The following is a 23,817-nucleotide window of genomic DNA, read 5'->3' as shown; positions in this document are numbered from 1 at the left end:
ACCGCACTGCTGTGGTGTGTCGCCGGTTGGCAAAGATAACAGGCAGCCTCCAGGCAGCGGAGATTGGGCCTCAGAGGCTGGAGCTGGAGGGTCAGGGACTCCAGCCCTCTCCTGGGGCCTCACAGCTCACCCACCTTGCACAAGGGCCAACTGAGCTGCTCCCGCCTTCTCCCCGTGTTACAGCTTTTTGGTTCAGCCCCTTTTCCTGACTACAGTTTCTAAGTGTCTTAGTGACACATAGCATTTCTGGTGTCCTTGAATCAGCCTAGGGACGGAGCAGTCACTTGCCTACCCCACATCCAGCCCCTGTGGCCAGGAGGGGACCAAAGTCACGTGGTCACAGTGGGAGTGGGGTCCCCCTCTGATGTCAGGGGGCAAGGAGAATTGATCTAGAAAGGCAGTTGGGCAGGGAAGGTCAAATGGCTGAAGTTTGAGTACAAGTCTTCAATACCATCTTGCAGGCTGGGCCCCTCAGGGTGGATTCTGGGAGAAAGAAACAGGCCCATTTCCGTGGGGACCCTGCCTGAACGGTAAGCTTTTCCTTCACTGTCGCTTCACTCACTCACCAACCCCCAATGCCCACCGCTGCCCGCGCCGTCTCCCTGCCCGGCTCTCTTCCATTGATTCAAATCCCACCCATCCTTCGAAGCTCAGACGTGCCCCATCTCCTGCCAGAAAACTTCCTTAATCACTCCAGCCCTTTGGTCTCCACGCCCCCCACCCCCCCCCCCGCCCCTTCAAGTTCATTCCCAGCCCCAATGGCCCTTAGTGTGAACTTTCTGGTGACAGATGGCCTTGTAGGGCCATCTTGTATTGCTCTTTAATTCTAGGAACTTTTTATGCCTTATCTTTACAATTGGTGGGCAGCATGACTAGCATGCACCCCACCCCCAGGCCTTTGCTGGGCACACAAGGATCCTCATAGAACTGCACAGTCATTTACCCTCAGGGCTGGGAGGGGTCTTAAACATCTTCAGGTCAAATCTCCCCATGTTAGAGACGAGGAAATGGAGGTCCAGAGAAGAGGAATGTTTTGCCCAAAATCACATAGTCAGGGGCAGAGCCGGGACTGGAATTCAGGTCTCTTGACTCTTCGCCTAGGCAAGAAGGATGGTAAGGAAGGGGCTTTGGCTGTGAAGTTGGTACCACAAGGCTACAAAGTAGACCAGAGCCAGGGTCGCCAGCAGCAGTCGGAGAGGCCTCACGCATCAGGGAGTAAGTGGCTGCCCACCTGGGGTGACGCAGAGGCCGCAAGTTCCCCTCCTCCCTGCAGGAGCCGGAGCCTGGTACCCTATCAGGAGCCGTCTGCACCTTTGTGGACAGGCATTTCTGCCCCATTTCCTCTTTTAAAGTGCAGACCCTGAGAGATGGGCTGAAGGGCACAGGCTGGCAGAGAGCTCCTGGCAAGGAAAGGGAAGGGTGGCAGTGGAGGAGCCTTACAATTTCCTCTATTTCTCAACCTGGCTCTGGCGGTGGCCATGGTATGTGTTTCCTGATTGATGGGTGATCCAAATAAAAGCCAGCGGGGGGATCCGGGGAGAATGTGCTCCAGTGGAGTGTCTCTGAGCTGCATTCTGCTGCTCTGTAAGGGAGACGCAGGATAAGCTGACAAACAGCAGGCGAGTGGGCCTGAGCTTTTCCCAGCCCCCAGGGAGCACTGAGCTTCAGGGCCTGATGCTCCAGGCCTCCAGGCAAGGGCACCGCTGCAATCCTGTCTGATCTCGCCCTGTTTCATCTGCTCCCTGTGGAGAGCTCCCTGGAAGACTTGGAGGAGAGAAGGGATGTGTGACTACCCCCATTTGCAAGTGAGAAGAGTGAGACCCACAGCGGCTAAGTGGGTGCTGAGAGAATGTCGAAGCAGGAGAGGAGCTGGATTGCGATTTGGACTCTGGTCCAGGCTCCACCCTGACAGGCTGTGTGATGTTGTCCAAATCTGTAACCCTTTTGGGGTTTCTTCACTCAGTGGTGGAGGTTGGACCAGATCAATCGATTTTTTCCATCCGTGACCGTGCATGTGCTTGCCCTTTTTTGTGCACTACTTCAGGACCGCTCCAGGGTATTGCGGGCATACCCTTGCACCTGTCCTAATTTATACAACAAATCAAAGCTTCGGCCCTTGATGTTTAGGAATGAATGATCTGCCCAGCACCTGGGTCACTGTCTTGAGAAAGTCCAGTCTTCCCAGGTCCCTCTGCTCAGGGACTAAGACACCCTGATTCTGGGTTTCTGGGTGTGCCTAAGGACTCATCCACTCAGCGGGAGGCAAAGCTGGGTCAGGACTGTGTGTCTAGCCTCCATGCCCCTCACGGATCAGGGGCCGCTGTGGCCCCTATCACCACCTTCCCTTTGCGTGGACACCAGGTGATGGTTGGGAAAAGGAGTCAAATGCCCAGATTGCTCCACTTGGCTTAGGCAAATCCAGCCCAGCGCGCTCCACAGTCCTGCTCCCTGGAGCTCTGAGCGCATCTCTCCACATCTCCGGGCCCCTTTCTCTGTGTCTCCAGTGAATACTGCCATACAGGGAGCCTGATTTACTATGGCTTGCGGAGTCAAGAGATGCTAATAGGTCCCCTGGGGCTGACAGGCTGGGGCGGAGGCTGGCACAGGGAAGGCAGACTGCACTGTCTCCCACCTAAGCGCTGAGCACTGCTGAGACCCTTGATCAAGGTCACTCCTGCCTCCGAAGGACAAGCAGGGCCAAGGGCACTGCTGAATTGCCCTGTGGGGGCCTCTAGGCAGCACAGAGGGCCTCCCCTTGAACCAGGGTTGGGAATTCTCGCCCAATCCAATACTGATTTCAGAGTCTGAATGTGGCAGCTGCAAGTGCAGGAGCACCATTCTGATGGAACCTGAAGCCAGAGGAAGAAGGAAGAAAATTACCACTTCTTAGGACCTAGCGGACGATGGTGACTTCTTCAGGCATCATCTCATTTATTCCTCACCTCCCAGCAGCCCTGCGCTGCAGGCAGCAATGCTCCACTTACAGGCACATAGACTGCAGCTCAGAGAGGCCAAGCAGCTGGCCCAGGGTTACACAGCTGGCAGGAGGCAGAGCAGGAATTGCACCAGGCCCATGGCCTAGGTGGGGGTGAAGAAAGCCAGGAATTGGAATCCAGTTTAGGGGTAGACAAAACGGGGCCCTGTTTCTTCCTTCCCTTGCCCTGGGTGGGTGAAGACCCTTTTCCTGCACACACCCCCCCCCGCGCCCCCCCCCCCCCCCCCCCGCCACTTGCCTCTCCTCCTGAGCTCTCAGCCAGGGCAATGCCTTTTCTGTTCTAGAAGGAAGAGAATCCTCATCTCTTGCCAGCAGAAATCAATAATTTATGAAGTACTGCTCCAGCCAGAGCAAAGAGCAATTTTTTTTAATGCTTCTTAAAATACAGTATTAACAAGTCTTCTAAAGGGTGAAAATATTTGAGTTAGGGTAAATGAATGTTTTATGAGCTGGCTGGGGAGCAGTCTCCTGAGATGGGCAGAGGGGTGGCTGAGGAGGCAGGAGAGAGCCTTGCATTCGAGCTGGCTCAGTGTCCTGAGGTTCTGGGCCCAGGCCACTGGTACTTGTCAGGGGATGGCCACGTGTGCCCAGGTCCAAGACTACTGTGAATCTTAAATTCTGGCCTCTGGAGACCTGCTGCCCTAGAATGGTCCTCCAGGCCTCCCTGCGCAGCTGGCTGTAGGCAGACTCACCTTCTGCGGTGGACTGTGAGACTGTTCAGTGAATATTTACTCTCCCCTCCTTGCTGCACGGCCTCGTATCTGCGCTGCCCCTGGATTCTGGCTTTGCCGATGGAACGTAGGGGGACATGACTCATGGCTCATCCAAGCTGAGGCTCAAATGTGCTCTCGTGAATGGCTTGCCCTCTTGGGCTCCAGCCCTGCGCCCTCATGCAGCCGCTCTTCCTTCAACCTGGGCCCTGGGATGAGAGACATGTGGAGCGGGGCTGTATCCCACCCTCAGCAGGAGCCATCACCACAGCCAGCATGCAGACGCAGGAGCTCACTGTTGTAAGACCCTGAGATTTGGGGGTTGTTTGTCACACAGCATCCATAGAAAAGTAGACACGTCCTCCCGGCCCCCCGCCCCCCACCATGTTGAAGCATCTCATTGCCCCTCATCCAGGGCCCCCACTGTCAGATTTCTTCTCTCTGAAGAGTGCCTGCTTTCCTCCTAGACATGCTCCCACCACGGAGGACAGAGCAAGCCCCCCAGCTTGTTCCATTATGAAAGCCCTTTTACGGCATCGACCCACGTCTCAGAGCTCCCAGGCTCACGGTTGATTGGGCCCAGGTTGCAGGGAGGGACACAGTGACTTAAAAAAAGCAACTGTAGAATACTAGTCAGCCATAAAAAAGGATGCAATCGTCCCATTCACAACAACATGGATGGACCTGGAGGGAATTATGTTAAGTGAAATAAACCAGATAGAGAAAGACAATCTCTGTATGACTCCACTCATATGTGGAAGATAAACATGTAGACAAAGAGAACAGATCAGTGGTTACCAGGGGAAAGGGGGTGTGGGGGGTGGGCACAAAGGGTGAAGTGGTGTACCTGCAACATGACCGACAATAATGTACAACTGAAATTTCTCAAGGTTGTAAACTATCATAATCTCAATAAAAAGTTTTAAAAAAAGCAACTATGAATTCGTTACCCTTTGAAATTGATGATATTTTAATGCACGTTTTATCCACTGTAACAGGCGCTGACAAACATTTGAAAGCAGGATACAGACGTGAAAGGTGTAGCATTTATTCTACTACTGCCTGATGCACTGTGGATCTGAGGATTCCTTGCAACCCAAGACTCTGAGGCCCTGAGGAGAGCGCAGGGATTTTGCTGTAGACAGACCGTTCCCAGCAAGCTTCTTAAGCTGTCTGGAACTCAGTTTTTTCTTCTGTAAAATGGTGATAAACACACCCAGGCTGCAGGGTTTTCGTAAATATGGAGGTAAAAACACGGATTTGCACTTGGCGGACGTGGGAGTTGATCCTTCTTTCTGTCCTGTCTTCGCTGCGAGCTCGGGCCAGATGTAATGCTGACTCTCGGCCTCAGGCTCCTCGCCTGCAGAATGGAGAGCAGGACCCCGACCTCAGAGCACTGTCGGGGGCGGGTCCCGAGTCCTGGATGTGAACGAACCTGGTGCACAGCAGGTACTAAAAGAATTTTCTCCTTTCTTTCTTCCCTGCCATCCCCATATATCTTTTCTCATGACCACGTGCAAGTCATACCTTCTCCAGACAGCTTTCCCAAGACCCCTACTCAGCTCAGGAGCCCCCTTAAGACACAGCTCTCCTCCAGGAAAGCATTGGTCACAAGCTAAAGACCCAACAGCTGATGTCAGTAACAGAGAAGACCTAATCGCAAATTAATTTCAGATCCTGTTTACACGGCTCAGCCGTGATCACGGACTCCTTTGACCTACCGTCCTGCCCCTTAATTAAAGCAATTAGCGCACTGCATTGAGTGACAGTGGGGATTTCTCAGGCCTCTGCCAGTTTCACACTCGCCTGCACACCCCGAGGACAGGCGGGGTCAGCCTGTCCACACCTGGCATTCGTGATGTGGCCAGGCTCTTGCCTAAGCGTCTCGATTACTCTCCCTAAGGGAACTGGAAATAGATTCCCACCAGGCAGGGACAAAACAAGGCAGGAGTGTGTTTGGCTGAAGCAGGGAACATACTCTTTTTAATTTTTTTTAGCAGAGACTTCCTATTTTCACATCAGTCCCTTGGCCACGGTGACCCACATCTTCTCCCCGCCCACACGCCCTTGCCTCTACCTTCTTGCTGTGGACACGGCTCTCTGTTCTGAGGACAGCGGAGGGATATGGCTATTACTAACAGCTAGGACTGGCTGAGCATCATTTGTGCTGGACACAGCACTGAAAGGCGGTTTCAGGGTGTGGAGGAGAGCTCCAGTCCTGGGCTTGGGTTCCAACTCGGCTGTGACCTTGGACAAATTATTGAACTTCTATGAGTCTCAGTTTTCTCATCAGTATAATGGGGCTGCAATAGGACCAGCTGGTAGATCTATTGTGGGGGCTAACGGAGTTAATTAATGCTTGTAGAGTGCTCAGTGCAGTGACAGGCACATCAGAAGAGCTCAAGAATTGTCAGATATCACTATGCTTTGATGATGAGATGACTTCTCCCAATAACCCCATGGAGTAGCTGACCTCATCTTCCTTTTACAGATAAGGAAATGGAGACTCAGAGAAGTTAAGTAACTTGCCCAAGGTCACACAGCAAATGAGAGGCATTGAGCCCAGCTCTGTGTAGCTCCAAAGCTCTTGCTTGCAACTGTAGGTAGAAAGCCACTCTGTGTCAATGAAGAAACAAGTGCCTCTTGGGTGTCCACAGTGGAGCCCCGTCCGATGCCTATTGTCTTCAGTGGCTCACACTGAGGTGTGAGGCCCATGGGGAAGCAGTGGGGCTGTGAAAGGACTGGGTTCAGAGCCACATCTCACGGGGTCAACCGACCAGCTCCCTGCCTCGCTGACTTTGGGCCTTTGCAAGTTCTCGGCATTCCTCTGCCTCAGGTTCCTCCTCGGTACAATGGGTGTGAACGACGCCCACCTGTGACGAAGATTACAGGACACTGGGTGCGAGGCCGTGCAGCACAGTGCGTGGCAGAGTAGACGTCCAAGAAGCGGAACTCCTCTTTCTGCTCCACTCAAGGTTTTGGAGTCGTGGGTCCCTCCAGTCCCTCTCCACCTGGGCCACCTCCCACTCTGCTGGCGCATGGGGCTGGTCCAAAGCGAGTCCAGCAGTCCCTCGGTTCCCGGCCCTTCTGCAGTGTCTTTGCTCTGTGCTTGATCTTCACGCAGCACGGGCTGGAGGTGGGTGACACTACCAGCTCCTCTCTAGCTCTCTGGGTGGCCGTGGTAAATCACTTCTTCTCTATGGGACTCAGTTTCCTCATCTGTCCCATAAATGGCTTGGCCTAGATCAGGGACCTCAGACAGCACCTCTTGGATAGGCTGCATTAGAATCATCGAGAAAAATATTTTAAAATATGAATTAATATGTAAAATATTAACAAATAAATAAAACATTTAAATAAATATTTAATAAAAACAAAATATTTAAAATGTTAATTAATTCATACGAAATATTAAAATATTTAAAAATATATCCCTGGCCCCACCCTCTGGGAGGGGCCAGGAATCTGTATCTTTAAATGTTTCCCAGGTGATTCTGACGCTCAGTCAGGCTTGGGAGCCATCAGCCTGGTCTCTAAGCTCCTTGTAGCCCCCTAGGCTGCCATTCCGTGTGGGGACCACGCTGCCTGTCTCTCTGTTCTCCCCTCCCTCTGGCAGCACCACCTCGCTCTGCCTCCCAGCCTGGGCCAGTTGGAAGGAAGAACGACTTTCCGAGAGAGTCTAACAGGAATCTTGCCAGAAGCCTTGAGGCAATCACAAGCTCCATGGGAACTGCTCCCATTTTCTACTGGGGACGAGGCACTGCTCAGCTGGGGAGATTCAAGCTGATGTGGTTAGATTCCCTTTTTTCATCCTGCCCAGACCCCCCCCGCCCCCCCCCCCCCCCACACACACACACAGAGGAATCTAATCTGACGTGTTCAGGCCTTCGTTTTGCCCACACTTTGAAACAGCTGGGCGCATGGAAGTTGCTGGGATGGAGTTGGGGGAGGGGACAGCTAGACTTTTCCGTTTGTGTCCAGTGGGGCGTGGCTTCCTGTACCTGCTATGGGGGTGGGGGGAGCGTCTCATAGGAAATGTGCGCTTTTTATTTTTTGAGTAATGGGGATGGACCATCAGAATGGGCTTTGACATAAGAAGAGCAACACATGATCAGTGAGAAATGAGGGTCAACTATGACAGGAAAAAACTGTTTTGTTGTTTTTTTAAATGATTTTATTTGTTAGAATCAGAACAAAATCCAAAATTTACATAAGGGTATCCTGAGAAAATGCCCCCTTCACTCCACACACTCAGTCCCGCCCCGCAGGCAACCACGGCTCCGGCTCCGCTTTCTTACAGATCCTTCCAGATGGGCTGCGTGGATAGACGCATACACGAGAAAATTACTTTTGTTCTCCTTGAAAAGGTAACATACTATAAACTTTTTTGCCCCTGATTTTCCCACTTTACTTATCTTGAAGATCTTTCCATATCACCACATAGAGAATAGCCACATTTTTTTTTTAAGATTTCATTTTTTCCTTTTTCTCCCCAAAGCCCCCCGCTACATAGTTGTATATTTTAGTTGTGAGTCCTTCTAGTTGTGGCATGTGGGACGCTGCCTCAGCATGGCTTGACGAATGGTGCCATGTCCATGCCCAGGATCCAAACCTACGAAACCCTGGGCTGCCAAAGCAGAGCTCGAACTTAACCACTCGGCCACAGGGCCAGCCCCCAGCCACACTTTTTAAACAGTTGCTGGGATTCCGCTTTACAGACAATTTATTTAATTAATTCTCTATTAGCCATTTAGGTCATTTTCCAACTTTTTCTCTTACAAGAGGTGCTTCAATACAATAGCCCTGCAAGTCCGGAAGTCTATGTTGAACCCATGGGATAAACATCTAGGAGTAGCATTTTGGGGTCTGAGGACACATGAATTTTTAATTTTAGAAGGGCCAAATTGCCTTCCTCAGAGACGGTACCAATTTACACTCTCCCCAGCAATATGTAAAAGTGTTAGCAAATATTTTCTATCTTTGCCGATTTGATAGGTGAAAAAAAATGCTATCTCCTTGTAGCCTAATTTGCATTTCTTTGATGAGTGAGGCTGAGCATCTTCTCACGTGTCTGAGAACCATTAGACCTTCCTTCCCCGTGAACTGTCTGTCTATATTGTTTACTTGCTAGTTCTGCATCTGGATTGTTGTTCCTTTTTCTTACCGATTTGAGGAATCTTTACATATTGAGAAAACAATCCCTTTGCCCTTGCTAAGAGAGGCCAGTTTGTTGTTTACTTAGAGTATTTTTTCCATGGAAGTAATTTTATATAGTCAAATCTGTTAGCCTTTTGTTTATGGCTTCTAGTTTTCGTATCATATTTTAAAAGGCCTTCCTACCCCCCAAGTTAATTTTTTAAATCTTTTAACAGTATTTTTATGTTTTCATTTTTTATGTTTACACCTTCGATGCTTCTGAGACTTATTTTCGTGTGAGGTGTGAGGCAGGGATCACCTTTGTTTTCCAACTGTTCCATGCCAGTTAACAGACAACCCATCATAGCCCCAGTGATTTCAAACATGATCTTCCCCACACACCAAACTTCTGTTACTATTTGTTTTCATTCTAGAGTTTTTTCTATTCCACTGATGGTCTGTCTATTCATGTGGTTTTAATCACCATAGCTTTATACTATTTTAAATATCTGGTAGGTCTAGGCCCCTCGCTATTTTTTTTAGAAGGTTTCTGCCTATTCTTGCTTGGTCATTTTTCTGTATGAACTTTAGAATGAGCTTAACTAATTACGAAAGGAGGACACTCAGGCCGTGACCTGCCGGGCAGGGCACACCTCCTGCCTCCTGCCTCCTCTGGTCCCAACACCTCCAGCAGAGAAGGCGAGATGGTGCTGGGCAGTTACAGGTGACTTAAGGATGTTCTCTCCCTCCTCCCCCCATAATCAAGGAGGGCTTTCTGGAGGAAGAGGAGGTGAAGAAGGCAGAGAAGGGGGAGAAGGAGTAGCATTAAAAGGAAAGATGGAAGAAAATCTCGCAGCAAGGAGGAAAAGAGGCCTCTTGGTGGAGAGGGTTAAAGACACTTCTCTCAGGGGCAGAAGAGACGAGCGAGATGAGGCCTTTTGGAAGAAGAGCCCAACCAAAGCTGCAGGGAGGCGTCCTTGTGGAGACGGGAGAGGAGTGGGTGGGCGAGGAGGTGGAGGCCAGTTGGGAGGCCTGAGCCCGGGAGGCCAGGGGTGGCCTGGAATTGATGAAAGACGCGGTTAGGAGACGGCTGGCCTGAGTCCCGCCCTCAGGGCTTTGGGGAGCAGGCTGCCCGGCTGAGTGGAAGACAGGCAGAATGCAATCAAAGCCGGAAAGGCCAATCGTCCCCCCAGGCCTATGGGTTCCCAGAGACCCCGTCTCATGTTCCTTCTGGTGACCAAGGTCCTTCCCTCCTGGGGACCCACGGCATGGGGTTTTGACTTGACTGCTGTGATCAAGTGGATGCGTTTTCTCAGGGAGGGGAGTCAGAAGCCGGCTTCCGGGAAGTCATGATGCAGTTGTGCATCCTGGGCTACAAGAGAAGCATGGTGGGGGTGTTGCCGTTTCATTAGCAGGTGCAATTCTCCAGACCAAAGAAGGCGGCAGGAGCTCAGTCCTGAGAACAGCGAGTGTAGAGTCAGGGAATGCGTCCCGATGGGGAGATGACTGTCACTGGGGAAAGAAAGGAGAGCTGTGTGTGTGTGTGTGCCGGAGCTCGGCGGCACTCACAGCCTTGTCAGATTCCAGAGAAGTGGATGAAGGAAATGAGTGCGTGGGTGAAAATGAGCCCGGAGGCTTCTCTATCTGCCCAAGGCCTCACTCCCCCAGCTGGAGGAATTCTCACCCCAGGAAGATGTCCCTGTGTGAGGACCCTCTCAGCCCAAGCAGGCCCGACCACACTGCTGGCAGACCACGTGCCATGAGCCACTTCTGCCCCGGGCGCAGCGCCCACCTTCAGAGCCCCCGTATAGAGTGGCTGAGACCCTCTCCTTCCCCTTCCCACCCTAAAGCTGGCTCTTCTCTCTGCTTCCTCCCGGGCTGGGCTGACCTGGGAGCAGGATCCCGACTGCCTGCCTGCCAGAGGACTTGACATGTTTCTTCTCTCGGCAGTTCAAATCACGGAATGTGATCAGTCTGACCCCCTCTGGAACTTTCCACCTGAAACACAGAGGCTCAGAGAAGGCACATGAGGTTGCCCCAGCCACACAGCAAACAAAGTTATCAGTGCAACCAGAATCCAGGTGGCCGGCCTCTAGCTGCAGGTCGTCCACCTGCTCTGACCCTCCTCCTCTGTGCTGTGGGGCACATTCAGCGTCCCAACCCTGGGATCCCTCCTCCTCCTGGAGAAGTCTGCCTGCATGAGGCCTGGGGTGGGGAGGACCTTCCTCCTGCAGCCGGGACACCCTGGTTTTAATAAGCTCAGGGGTCAGCGTTTTGAGGGGCTGTGTGTGTTTTCAGTGAGATTGGACAGAATGTTTGCTTTTTTAACACAAAATACATGCCACAGCTGTGAGGCCACCAATACAAACCTATAGGGAGCTAGTGGGGTTTGTAGAAAGTGTTCTTGCTGAGGAGCTGAGACTTAAGCTCTATCTGGAAGTCACTTCCTCTCTGGGGGCCTCAGTTTCCCATTCTGTAAACTGAGGGGGTTGGATTAAGGGGTCTCCCAAGGCCCTTCCTGCTCTGACCTGCTCTGATTTTCTTAAAGGGCTATAACGCCCATGAGACTGCGTCCCAGGCGCCCCCAAGGCGATGCGGTGAGGCCCTCAGAGCCTTTTCCCAGGGATGGGGGTTGGCTGGCGTGATTGGCATGAGACACTCTCTGGCCTCCCTAGGGGCCACCCCTGCGCTTCTGCTCAGCAGGTCTACCCACCAGGCACTTCACACGCATCTCATTCTCAGCAGGAATGTCGCTGCTGCAGAGGCTCCGGGGACCCAGCGTGAGGCCCCAGTCCAGCAGGGCAGACAGCACGGGACGGAAAGGGCCAGGGCAGCCGAAACCCTCCTCAGGCCAGGCCGGCTGGGCTCCTCCTGCCCCCAACACCTCCCTCCGTCGGAGAGCAGGGAGAGCATTTGCCCTCTCAACTCCTCAGAGGCAAAAACATGCTTCATGGCAGTTAGAAACATGCGAATTGTCAGAAGTAGATGAAATCAGTAACATAAGTTATGAAACAAAAGTCAAAGTTCCGTTTGTGATGAAATAGTGTAAAAAAAAAAAAAAACTAAGAAAAACTATGAGCCCTGCAGCATAACACAGGTGACAATGACACCTCAACGATATCATCTCGGACAGACCTTGCAGACGCTCATGTGGACTTTTGGTCCATGTTAGTTTTGCAGAGCTCTGCGTTGTTAGGCACACGTATTTCTGACTCTCCCTCGATTGTAATCAGCTGTGTTTTTTCCTTGGTGTATTAGTTAGGAGAAGCTCAGGCTGCTGTAACAAAGAGACCCAACGATAACTCAGAAGATAGAAGTTTAACTGTCTCCTATAATGAGGAGAACATTCCAGGTTGGTGGGCAATTCTTCACACAGACATATAGGGACCTGGATTCCTTCTGTGGTGTGGCTCTGTTGACCCACAGCCTTGGGGTCAGTAGTCAAGGCTGGGTTTCATGGGGGCACACCCCTGTCATAGGGTCCCAGCCTGGAACTGAGCCCCTTTCTTTGCTCACATTCTACTGATGGACACTTAGCCCCAAGATCACACCTAATTGCAAAGGAGGCTGGTTAATGTGGGCCCTACCTAGGCTTTCATGTGCTCAGATCCAACTTTATTACTGAGGGAGGAGGGGATGTAAAATACGATGGGTCACTGGCAGTCTCTGGATCTTTGAAAACTGCCAAGCCAAGAAGTTTATATTTCCCTCTGACAGTCCCTTCATGAGATTATGCCTTTTTAGCATCATCTGTCCATTTATTACCGTCTCTCCCTCTTCTTTGCTCTTCCTTCCCCTCCCTCTCCCTCATCCCATCCCTCATCCTCATTCTTTCTTCCACCTCTTCCCTCGCCTGGCACAGATCTCCTAGGATAAGCAGGATGGAGCTTCCAGGTTCCGTGGGTCAGGGTGCACAGCTATGTCCCAGAGGGGCGGAGCTAAGGACAATGGTGTGCATGCCTGTCTTCTTTCCCACACTAGCCCATGACCACTTCACCTATGCTGAGCCATCCCTGGTCCAAGTGACCCTGGAGGGTGCATTTGAGAGACAGGTGGACTACACAAGAAAGAAGCACTGATTTTTCAGGCAGGAGACCTGGATTTCACGTCCTGACTCTGCCAGTTACTAATTCTGTGATCCTGAGCAGGTCACCTGGCCTCTGCGCTGAGTCTTTATCAAAAACACAGAGCAAATGCAACTTCACCTGCATACCCCAAAGAAGTCTTATGAGGCTGAAACAAAATACTGTTTGGGGAAGAGCTATGTATCTTTTTAAGTATTTTTCTTTAAATAACTTAAGCATGCTTGTTTATAGTCTGAATTTGATAATTCCAACATCTGAGGTCCTCTGGAGGTCTACTTCTGCTGTTTGTTTCATCCGCTGATTTTCACTCATGGTGGCTTATTTTCTTGTGTATCCTGTAATTGCAGGTTGTGAGCTCATGTTCACGTGGGCTTTCATTATCATTGGGAATCCAGGGAGGCCTAGGTTAAGAGTGTCAGCCCCAAAAAGGATTAGCATTAGCACCCCAAGGTGCTACTAATCTGGCCCCACTTTAGGTAAATTTCCCAGTTTTGGGTTTTCCAAATTACATAAGCAATGTACATTTGAACCCCAACCAGCAGAGGAGAGGAGCCTATGATTCCAAATTTTCAGGAGAGACTAACTTTTTTCAGCTCAGAGCCCAGTCCCAGACAGCCGTGTTTCCTTCAGTCTCTCTTTGCTGATGGGGACATCTTTTCACTCCAGATTTAGGTTTCATGCTGGGATCTCAATTCCAGCTTCCCACCTTGCTTGGGTCCCCATGTGGATTTTAAAATTCAAGACCCTATGTTAAGGAAGTGGGCTAATGCCCTGAGGGAAGCTGCCACCTTCGATGTCTTCCTAGCATTCCTACCTCCTGTCCTCTCTCATTTGGGGCCCCTGAGGACTGCCCTCACCTGCTGGGAATTCAGTGCTTCAATGAAGGGTGTTTGTTGCATCTTGCCCAGCGTTTCTAGGTGTTGTCACTGGGAGAGGTTTTCTGGATAGCCAGTGACTCTGAAATCCCCCTGTCTTTCAGACTTTTTTTTATCCCCTTCTCCTCCCCTCTTTCCTTTTTTCCTCTTGTCTTCCCCCAAGTCTTTCGCTCCTTCTTTCCACTCTGAAGCTATGCTTGTCTACCAGATCTCAACTGTTTTCTTCGTGTGTCCAAAGGGAACATTCTGGCAGGTTTTCTTCAATGCTCCTGGTTGACCCTCCCCAGCTCCTCCTTTTGGTTCTCTAGCTCCAGCCCCTTAACGTGGCCAGTGAACAACCCCAGACACTCCCCTGCCACAGTGTGTGCCCTCGGGCTTTGTCTTCTGCACAGACTTGTCAGAATCCCTCTTTATTAATTCAAAGCTCTTCAACCCATCACTATTCAACATGTCAAAATGTGCTCAGCCAGAAGCAGGTTTAGGTCAGAGCTTTTTATAATCTCTTTGCAGCTTTTCTCCTTTGAATCACTGTGAACATTACGCATCAGAAAAACTCAGAGTTTTGATCCTTAGAGATTCAAATGTCAACACCCAGCCTTCACTCCCAGCTCTTCGCACTGGCAAGGTCCTAGCCTGTGAGGGCCAACTATGAGCTTGGAAGGGCCAGAATTTGGCCAACTTCTCCTTCTTGGAATGGATTCAAGGAATGTGAGAGAATTCTGGGGTGTGACAGTAGGCAAAATTACCCAGGAGAAAAAGAGGATCTTAGGTCCTAATTTGAAGGTCATTTTTCTTCCTGTTGGCACTCCTCTCCCTACAGACTGGGCCCTGGGACCCTCATCTAAGCAGGATTCTGGGAAGGGTTTGCAGAAGCCAGACCCCCAGAGGCAACTGACAGGGACTTTGGTGCGTGTTGCCTTTCCCAGGGGACTTTCCATGGTGATAGGAGGCAGAGCCTTAAGCCCAGGGGACAGGATCCCAGGCTTCCAGGAGAAGGAAAGCCAAACACTGGGGATCAGGGCCCTCTTCCCAAGGCTGACAGAACTACATCCAAAAAGTGGGCCCTGGATTATCCAGTGCAGTCACTGTGCCCCAGCACCACACTTCATATGCACTGTCTCATTTAATGCTCATGACCACCCTATGAGCTATGTGACATTATTATCACCGTTTTGTAGGAAGCTAAGGCTGAGTGAAGTAACAGAGGTCCTGTAACTGCCAAGTGCAGAGCTAGCATTCGACCCCAGGCCTGACTTACTCTGAAACCTGTCCTCTACCTACGGTGCTGAACTGTTTCCAGGAGGCCGAAAGACGGGTGGACATGCTGACTACTACAACAGTCCAGGTAAGAGCTGACATCTGTTCGTCACACCTCAGGAGGCAGGCAAACCCAGGTGTGAAGCCCAAGGGCTCCGGAGTCAGACTGGTTGAGCTTAAACTCCAGCTGTAGCACTGAACTAGCCAAGTGACTTATGGCGATTCTCTACTCCAGCCCCCACCCCTCGCCTCCCCTCCTCTGCAGTCAGAGTGAGCCTTTAAAACACAACTTGCATGATTTCACTTCTCTGTTCTCAACCTCCAAACAGCTTCTCATACTTACTTTCAGAATAAAATCCAAGCATCTCAGCAAGCCCCAGGGCCGAGGCAGCCAGCGCTCACCCAGCCCTTCATTCTCCTCCTGGTCCCAGACTCACTGCTGCAGGATCCTCAGGCTCCTTGTAAGGGTGGGGGGATGTGTGACGGTTCTTGCCAATGGAATGCGGTGGAGGTGACATGTGTGGCCAGGGGTGAGGCAGTTGAGGGGTGTGCTCTCTCCTCACTCTTTCCCCCTCTGCCAGCCAGATGTGGGGGATCCAGTGAGGCCTCTGAGAAGATGGTACAGCCCCAAGATGGAAGGTCCCTGGGTCCCTGGGCATGTGGAACAAAACCCCTCTACCCCAACTCTGATGACACTAACACAACTGTAACATAAGCAAAAAAAATGAACCTCTGTTGTATTAAACCATTGAAACTGGACTGCTATTTGTCATAGCAGCTGTAAGCAGGCTTCCCAACTAACACAAGGCCTCGCATGGTCTGGGCCCACTCCAAACTCACTCTCCTCCCTCCCTCTCCCTCCCTCTGCCCCAGCCACTCTGGCCTTCCTGCTGTTCCTAAGACACTCCAAGCCTGTTCCCGCCCCAGAGCCATGGCCACGCTTTGTTCCCTCCTCTTGGAATGTTCTTTTCCCCAAACTTTGCATGATGCTCTTTTTCACTTTATCCAGGTTTCTGATCATATATTACTTCCTCAGAGGGGGACCCCCTGACCACCCTTTTCAAGCCGTTCCGCCATCACTCTGCATCCCTGACTCTGCTCTGCTTTTTCTCCAGAGCAGTTGTTGTTGCTTAACATTGCATTGTGTGTATTTCTTTGTTGACATATCTATGATCTATCTCCTCCCTGTGTCTGCTGTCCCTGGTGCCTAGGACAGTGACTGGCACAGAGTAAGCATTCAATCTACCTTCTTTGAATGGACAAATGAACACTTTTCTCTCTGATTCTTTATCTGTTTCATTCTCCATTTCCTCATCCATGCAATGGCGGCTGTGTATGGAGGCCGGCAGGAGACAGTGCAGGTTGAGTGTGGAGCGCAGTGCCTGGCTCACAGACACCCCAGGAAGTACAACTTCTTTGTCCTTAGGAACCAGATGGCGGAGGCTGCAGAAAGAAAGGCTTGAATGGCGCAATGGCAGTAGGAGACCCAGTTCCTCCTCAACTCTCAAAGTTTTATGCATGCCCGCCCTCCACCCCTCTCTTGTCCCCTCCCCATGGCCATCAGAGGTCTGGAGCCTTGAGGCAGAGGTGAAGAATTCAGGTTAGACCCAGCACAGGAGGACCAGGCCAGCGCCATGGGCTGCCTAGAGCAGAGCCAATGAGGGTGATTTAGGCAGGAAGATTCTAGTCGATGCCCTTACAATAGAGGGAATGGGGCCAAACCAGCTAGCTCTGGATCCTTGGGCTGGCTGCCAGCCACCAGAGCCACCAGCTGTGTGGAGCTTCACCGGCAGGTCCTTGAACTAATGGAGCGAAGTGATGGGAAGACCCAGGTTAGGCTGCACTTTGGGTGATGAGCCTCGGAATTGGCATCTGAGTGGCAGTAGCCATCGGGGTCAGGAATCCACCTGCCAGCACTGCAGCCTGCGGGAGGAGACCCAGGGGCCCCTGCACTTGTGGCCTGAGGGAGAGGGATGGCTTCTGGGGTGCCCTTGGGTGGGTGGAACTGGAGGAGGGCTTCCAAGGAGAGAAGAACACACACAAAGGCCAGGAGTTGAGAGACAACAGAAGAAGAGTGTGCAGGCCAGTTAGGATGGCGAGAGGGAGATGGTACGGGTGGCCTTAGGGTGATGGGTGGAGTCAGGACCTCACAAAAAGCCACATGTGGGGAAAGGTTGAGCACTGGGCTAAGAGCCAGGGGACCTGACTTTCAGATCCCAGGTCTGCCACGAACTGTGTATCCCCGAGCAGTTCATTTACAACCTCTGTGCCTCAGTTTCCTCATCTGTTGAACTGAAGATCGTACCCCTCACATGAGGTGAGGAGAAGAAAAAAGAGTGGATACCTGGCAATTTGCAAATTGCAAATTCAGTTCAGTTCTCTAAAGTGGACCTCAGGGAGAGGTGGGGAGAGGGGAGGAGCTGGAAGTGGCTCAGCAGGAGACCACATGTGGCCAGTGGACAAGATCTTTGGCGTCTCAGGGCAGATTCAGTCCAGACTGGGTCCCTGTGCTTTTCAGTGGGCTGTGCACAAATATTCTGGTGTTCTCTCCAGAGAACATGGAGGTACATGGCAGTGACATCCTCCATGCCTTTGACGTTCTGCATGGCTATGTGACTTACTGTGGCCAACGACATGTGAGTGGAAGTGATGGTGTCCTCTTCCAGGTGGAAGCCTGAGGAGCCAGTGCCGTGACTCACGGTGGAGGCAGACTCCATCAGTGCCCCACCCCCAGCCCCTGGATCATCCTGCCAACTTCCACCTGCAGTATCTGTATCTCTGTGTCTGAGGGCTTTTTCCAGACCACAAAAGACAGCTCTGCCTCCATGCACAACAGGCTGGAAGCACCAGGGCATCACATCCCATCACCCCCATCAGCCCTCATCAATGACCGGGTAGTTGAGATATAAATACCCCAGCTCTCTCTCCCCTCAGGTGGGCTCACCTGTAGCATGTGTTCCTCACCACGGCCCTGGGATTTCCCATGGGATTAAGTTCATTCACTCACACTGGCGGCTACCTTGATATGCATCCTTTCTTGCTGCTTTCCTTCCCCTGTTGCATTTTCCAACTCCACACCAGTGTTCCTTGTCCCTCCCAGATAAACTTTTTTCACTCACAACATTGTTTCTGGATGGCCATGTTCCTCTTTCCAGCTGTCATGAAAACCCACTGGCCAAACAACTGGCAATTTCCCAGACAGTGGCTGCTGTGTCATCCCAGGCCTGGGGTGAGGACGACTAGAAGCTGAGCCCCCAGTGGACTCACCGTGGACAGGCAGTGGGAGCAAGAAACTCACTGAGATTTGGGGGCTGTTTGTTACTGTGGCATAACCCACTCTAACTGATACAGACCCCGTCTCCTCCCCACACACTGCAGAGACACACCTAATTCAAGGCATCTTACGAGAGAGAGACCAAGATAAAGAGAAAGCACACACGCATACATTTGCTCACAAGAAAGAGACAGTGTGACAGTGTGTGTGTGTGTGTGTGTGTGTGTTGGGGCAGAATGGAAGGGAAAGGGAGCGACCAGTTTGAAAGGAAGACTGGCGCAGGAAAAGAGGTGCTCAGGACCCTGGCTTTGGAGAGGCAGAGTTAGAAAGGATAAAAGATCAAAAGTGACAAGGGTCAAGGGTCACATGGCAAGTTGACGGCTGAACTAAGCCTAGGATTTGGGCTTCCTGACTCCAACCCAGTGCTCTTCCCTGTGAGCCCACTGCCTCCTCTAGGAGGCCAGGCTGGCACGTGCCTTCTCTCAGGCTCCCTGGGATTGCAGGAGAAGCACTCAGCAGGTGGCTCACAGGCTCCAAGCACCTCATGTCTGGAGGACGGAGGCACAGCTGCATTCAGTTCAGGCTACAGGCCGGCCCCCGACGGTGTGTGGGAAGGAGCATGTAAGCTCTTTTGCTTGGAAGCAACACAAATGGACTTTTGCCAGCTCAAGCCAAAAGGAGGAATGAATTGGGGAGATACTGGGGCTCCTAGCTAACAACATGGGCCTTGGGAGGAAGAGCAAGGAGAGGAGCATTGGGGACCGTGCCCTGTTCCACAGACTTTCTTTCCAGGGGGTCACCATTTATGCCTCCCACGTATTATTCCCTGAGGTAAAAGTTCAAATCCCTGGCAGAAAGAACCTGACTGGTTAGCTCCAGTCAGGTGTTCTTTGCTCCAATTAGCTAAATCCAGGAGTGAGGGTGAGCGGGGAGCACTCTGGGGCCCGAGCCTGAGGACGGCCAGTTCCTGGAGAAGGGGGGGCGTGGCGTGGAGAGCGGGGCAGGCTAGGGGAGTCAAGTTTATAGACGTAGTGCTCTCCTGACGTCAACTCCCACCTCTCTCAGAAGGTCCAGCTCTTCACTTTTCCAGAGAGCAAGGGTCTCGTCACTCATTCAACCCTCACTGAGGCGAGGCTCTAACTGCCGTCTCACAGGCACCTGGTGAAGCCCACCAACCTCAGCAACACAAGGCCGAGGGGCCTGGAGCCTCGGGAGAGCCCAACTGTGGGGGGGACCCATCACTGTGGGCTCCATATCTTGTCTCTTCCCCCAGCCAGGGGGTGCTTAGGAATGCTCAGCCTGAGCCTGTCAGCACAGTCACATGTGGACGGAAAGTGCCAGAAGGTGTTTTAACCTGCTCCCCAAGTTCCTGTGTGGAAGGCTTCAGGTTTGTCAGGCATTCCAGAGCTGGATTTCATTGACTCCTCATCCCCGAGGTTCTGTCGGGAGCTCTTCCTGGAGAGGGAGCCTGCCCTCTGACTCAGTGCAGAGCTGCCACCGCGGTCCCTCAGCCCCATCTCTCCCCCTGCCCGCTCCTCTCTCCGGGTGTCTCCATAACAAAACATCCCCCTGCTCCTTGAGGGAACCTGACCAGAGGCCCTGTTGTTATTTTCACTGCTGTTCTCATAACAGTCCCTCTGGAAGGGAAGAAAAATGTCACCTAGATAAAGACACAGAGCGTAAAGAAGAAAAAAACCAAAGGGTGACATTTGGGAAAGTTTAGACAAGAATGGCCTGGGTGGGGCTGAGCCTGGGAGGCGGGAGAAGGTCAGAGCCTGGGGGATTAGGGACGTCAGAAGGCTGACATGGTGACAGGAGATGTCTGGCCCTGGGCTCCTCTTTCATAATGATCATAGGTCACCCCCTGAGCTCTGTCAGAGCCCTTCCTATATAAGAAAGACCTTCCATCCATTGTCTCGCTTAAGCTACAGGACTACCCTACAAGGTCACTACTATTATTAACTGAAATGGAAGACGGGGAAACTGAGGTTCAGGGAGGGTAAGCAACTTTCCCAGGGTCCTATATCCAGCCTGGACACTGTCCCACATCCATCTGACACCAAATCCTAACCACTAATGTTTGCTGGGCGGGCCCCTGCTGCCCAGGACCCATGTGGTTTGTGGTTCAAGCAGCTGGGACATTGATGGTAAAAAGCTTTGGGTAATCTTTATCTAAGCAGATGAGACTTGCCAAGAGAGAGAAACCCTTGTGCTCCTGGAGAACAGTGTGGCGAACTGGAAAGAAACTAGCTTGGAAGTCAGACACAATTGAGTCCCAACCCAGGCTTTGCCTCTCACTATTGTGTGACCTTGAGCAACTTACTTTACTTTTGTGCGCCTCAGTTTCCTCACCTGTAAATGGACTAACATGCCTACGCTGTAGGGTGTGCATCTGGCACAGCTCATGTACTCAGTACACGGGAAGACTGTCCCTACATTACTGCTTCCTCAGCATCTTCTCCAGCGTGCAGGGTTTCAGAGCCTCAGCACAGCCCCTGATGACTTTTTCTGCCAGGGTCCATCAGATGGGACAGAACTTTCTGACTGGGAACCAGCTGCAAACCCACACAAGCCTCCCCCTCCCCCTGATACAGACTTAGCTTTGCTCCAGCCTCTGGAAAAGGGTAAAGAGGGCACTTACTGGCTCAAGTATCCAAACCACTGGCTGGGCAGGAATGCTGCCCGCCTCAGGGATGACTAGAACCACGGCCTCTGCGGCCACCAGGCCTCCCTCCGACTATCTTATCTCGGATCCTCTGGGAGTCCGCTCTGGCTCAGACAGCTTCTCCCACGCTGCTGTTCTAAGGCTTCAGATTCCCAGTTTGACCACTGAAAACCAAAACTCTTCTCTCCAATTCCAGTTACAAACAAACAAATAAGGAAAGACTCCAGTTGGGTAGGCTTGGGTTATCTATCACCTTCTGGACCAATTATTGAGACCGTGGTAGAAAAGTACCGTAATTGGCCAGGCTTGAATCAGGTGATCACACTTAGACCAATCATTTTTAGCAACATGGCCACTCCCATTCTGATACCCTAACTAGAGCAGGAATGGCAGTGCTTTGCTCAGAAAAAAGGGGGAGAAATGTTTTGGGCAAATTAATAAATATCTTTTATTTTTTCAAATCCCAGTTCTTTCTGCTTCTAGTCGTTTGCATCCAATACTGACGTGCCACTACAGAAATTTACATTCTGCCTCCTATCCTGGTGCCTAGGTTTCTGCTTTCTGCCCGCTGGGCACAGCTGGCATGATGAATCAGCCAGGTTTACAGGTCTGATGGGTTTTCCTGACTTCAAGGAAGCCCTCCCTTACTCTGAGTATCTTAAATGTCTTCCCTCCTCTGTGTGCTGTGTTAGCAATTTCACTATTAGAGATTCACTTTTTAGCTTAACTGGACTTGTTCCCATTAAAATCCACATCCTCTAGTGAGCAGGCACTCACTATCTGAACAGTTATCTATGATTTGAAACTAGAGGCTGTATCAGCTTTTTTCCATTTTGGCAGGAGAAAGAAGGGAGGGGGCTGGAGAGGACTCGCTCGAGGCTGTGTTGGAGAGAGGAAGAGACTGGATGCAAAATGAGGAAGCTGACCATTCTCCTGATTCAACGAGTCTGTTCTAGGTGAGTCCAGGTGCCTGTCTGGGAGCCTTGGCCATTCGTATTTCATCTTGGAGAAGCAGTAGCTGTTTCCCTTTTTTTCTCTCTCCCAAGTTTAAATTTACTTATTTAAACTTTTGTATTTTGAGATAACTGTAGATGTACATGCAGTTGTAAGAAATAATACAGAGAAATCCCATGTGCCCTTTGCCCAGTTCCCCCAACGGTAACGTCTTGCAGAACTACACCATAATCTCATAACCAGGATACTGACATTGATGCAGTCAAATACAGCACACTGCCGTCACCAGGGGGATCTTCATGTGGCCTTTTAGAACCACACCTACTTCCCTCTTGACCCTTCCCTCTCTTTCACTGGTGGCAACCACTAACCTGCTTTCCATTTCTATAATTTTGTCATTTCAAGGATGTTATACAAATGGAGTCACACAGTGTAACCTTTGGGGATTGGCTTATTTCACTCAGCATGGTTCTCTGGAGATTTATCCGGGTTGTTGTGTGCATCGATGGTTCATCCCTTCGTACTGCTGAGTACTATTTCATGGTAGGATATGCCACAGTTTATTTAAACACTCCTCTGTTGAAGGACAACTGAGTCATTTCCAGTTTGGTGCTGTTACAAATAAAGCTGCTATAAACATCTGTGCAGAGTTTTTTGTGTGGACGTAAGTCTTCATTTCTCTATGCAAAGGACCTGATACTAACTATTCTAAAATAATTAAAAATTATATATATAATAATTTGTCCAGCATCCATTTATGATAAAAACTCTCAATAAAATAGGTATAGAAGGAAAGTACCTCAATGTAATAAAGGCCATATATGACAAACCCACAGTCACTGTCATACTCAACGGTGAAAAACTGAAAGCCATCCCTCTGAGAACAGGAACAAGACAAGGGTGCCCACCCTCGCCACTCTTATTCAACATAGTACTGGAGGTTTTAGCCAGAGCAATTAGGCAAGAAAAAGAAATAAAAGGAATCCAAATTGCAAAGGAAGAAGTGAAACTCTCACTATTTGCAGATGACATGATTCATATATAGAAAACCCTAAAGAATCCAGTAGAAAACTATTAGAAATAATTAAATACAGCAAAGTGGCAAGATACAAAATCAAGATACAAAAATCAGTTGCATTTCTATATACTAATAACAAACTAGCAGAAAGAGAAGTCAAGAATACAATCCCTTTACAATTGCAACAAAAAGAATAAAATACCAAGGAATAAATGTAACCAAGGAGGTGACACATCTATACGATGAAAACTATAAGAGATTCTTGAAAGAAATCAAAGAAGACATAAAGAGATGGAAAGATATTCCATGCTCATGGTTTGGAAAAGTAAACATAGTTAAAATATCCATATTACCTAAAGCAATCTACAGATTCAATGCAGTCCCAAGCAGAATCCCAATGACATTCTTCACAGAAATAGAACAAAGAATCCTAAAAGAAAAAATAAACAAACAGGACTACATCAGACTAAAAATCTTCTGCAAGGTAAAGGAAGCCATCAACAAAAACAAAAGACAATCCACCAACTGGGAGAAAATATTTGCAAATCATGTATATGATAAGGGGTTGATTTCCAAAATATACAAAGAACTCAGACAACTCAACAACAAAAAAATAAACAACCCGATCAAAAAATGGGCAGAGGATATGAACAGATATTTTTCCAAAGAAGATATACAGATGGCTAACAGGCACATGGAAAGATGTTCAACATCACTAATTATTAGGGAAATGCAAATCAAAACTACAATGAGATATCACCTTGCACCCATCAGAATAGCTATAATTAAGACAAGAAATAACAAGTGTTGGAGAGGATGTGGAGAAAAGGGAACTCTCATATACTGCA

The 23,817-nt window shown here is 50.3% G+C and overlaps 1 long non-coding RNA gene across 1 annotated transcript; it reads left to right on the top strand.

Moving 5' to 3' along the window:
- The first annotated feature begins 7,208 nt into the window (after positions 1-7,208).
- LOC111775622 (uncharacterized) lies at positions 7,209-22,598 on the top strand. The gene is made up of 6 exons (XR_011423551.1): positions 7,209-7,496; positions 8,006-8,072; positions 12,100-12,193; positions 14,980-15,146; positions 21,838-21,953; positions 22,357-22,598. It is a non-coding gene; the product is annotated as an uncharacterized lncRNA (long non-coding RNA).
- The last annotated feature ends 1,219 nt before the right edge of the window (positions 22,599-23,817 follow it).

This window comes from Equus caballus, chromosome 11 (assembly GCF_041296265.1).
Source record: "Equus caballus isolate H_3958 breed thoroughbred chromosome 11, TB-T2T, whole genome shotgun sequence".
In the NCBI taxonomy this organism is placed as follows: domain Eukaryota; kingdom Metazoa; phylum Chordata; class Mammalia; order Perissodactyla; family Equidae; genus Equus; species Equus caballus.
The sequence above is the reverse complement of the archived record's forward strand: the minus strand, read 5'-3'. Positions and strand labels throughout refer to the sequence as shown.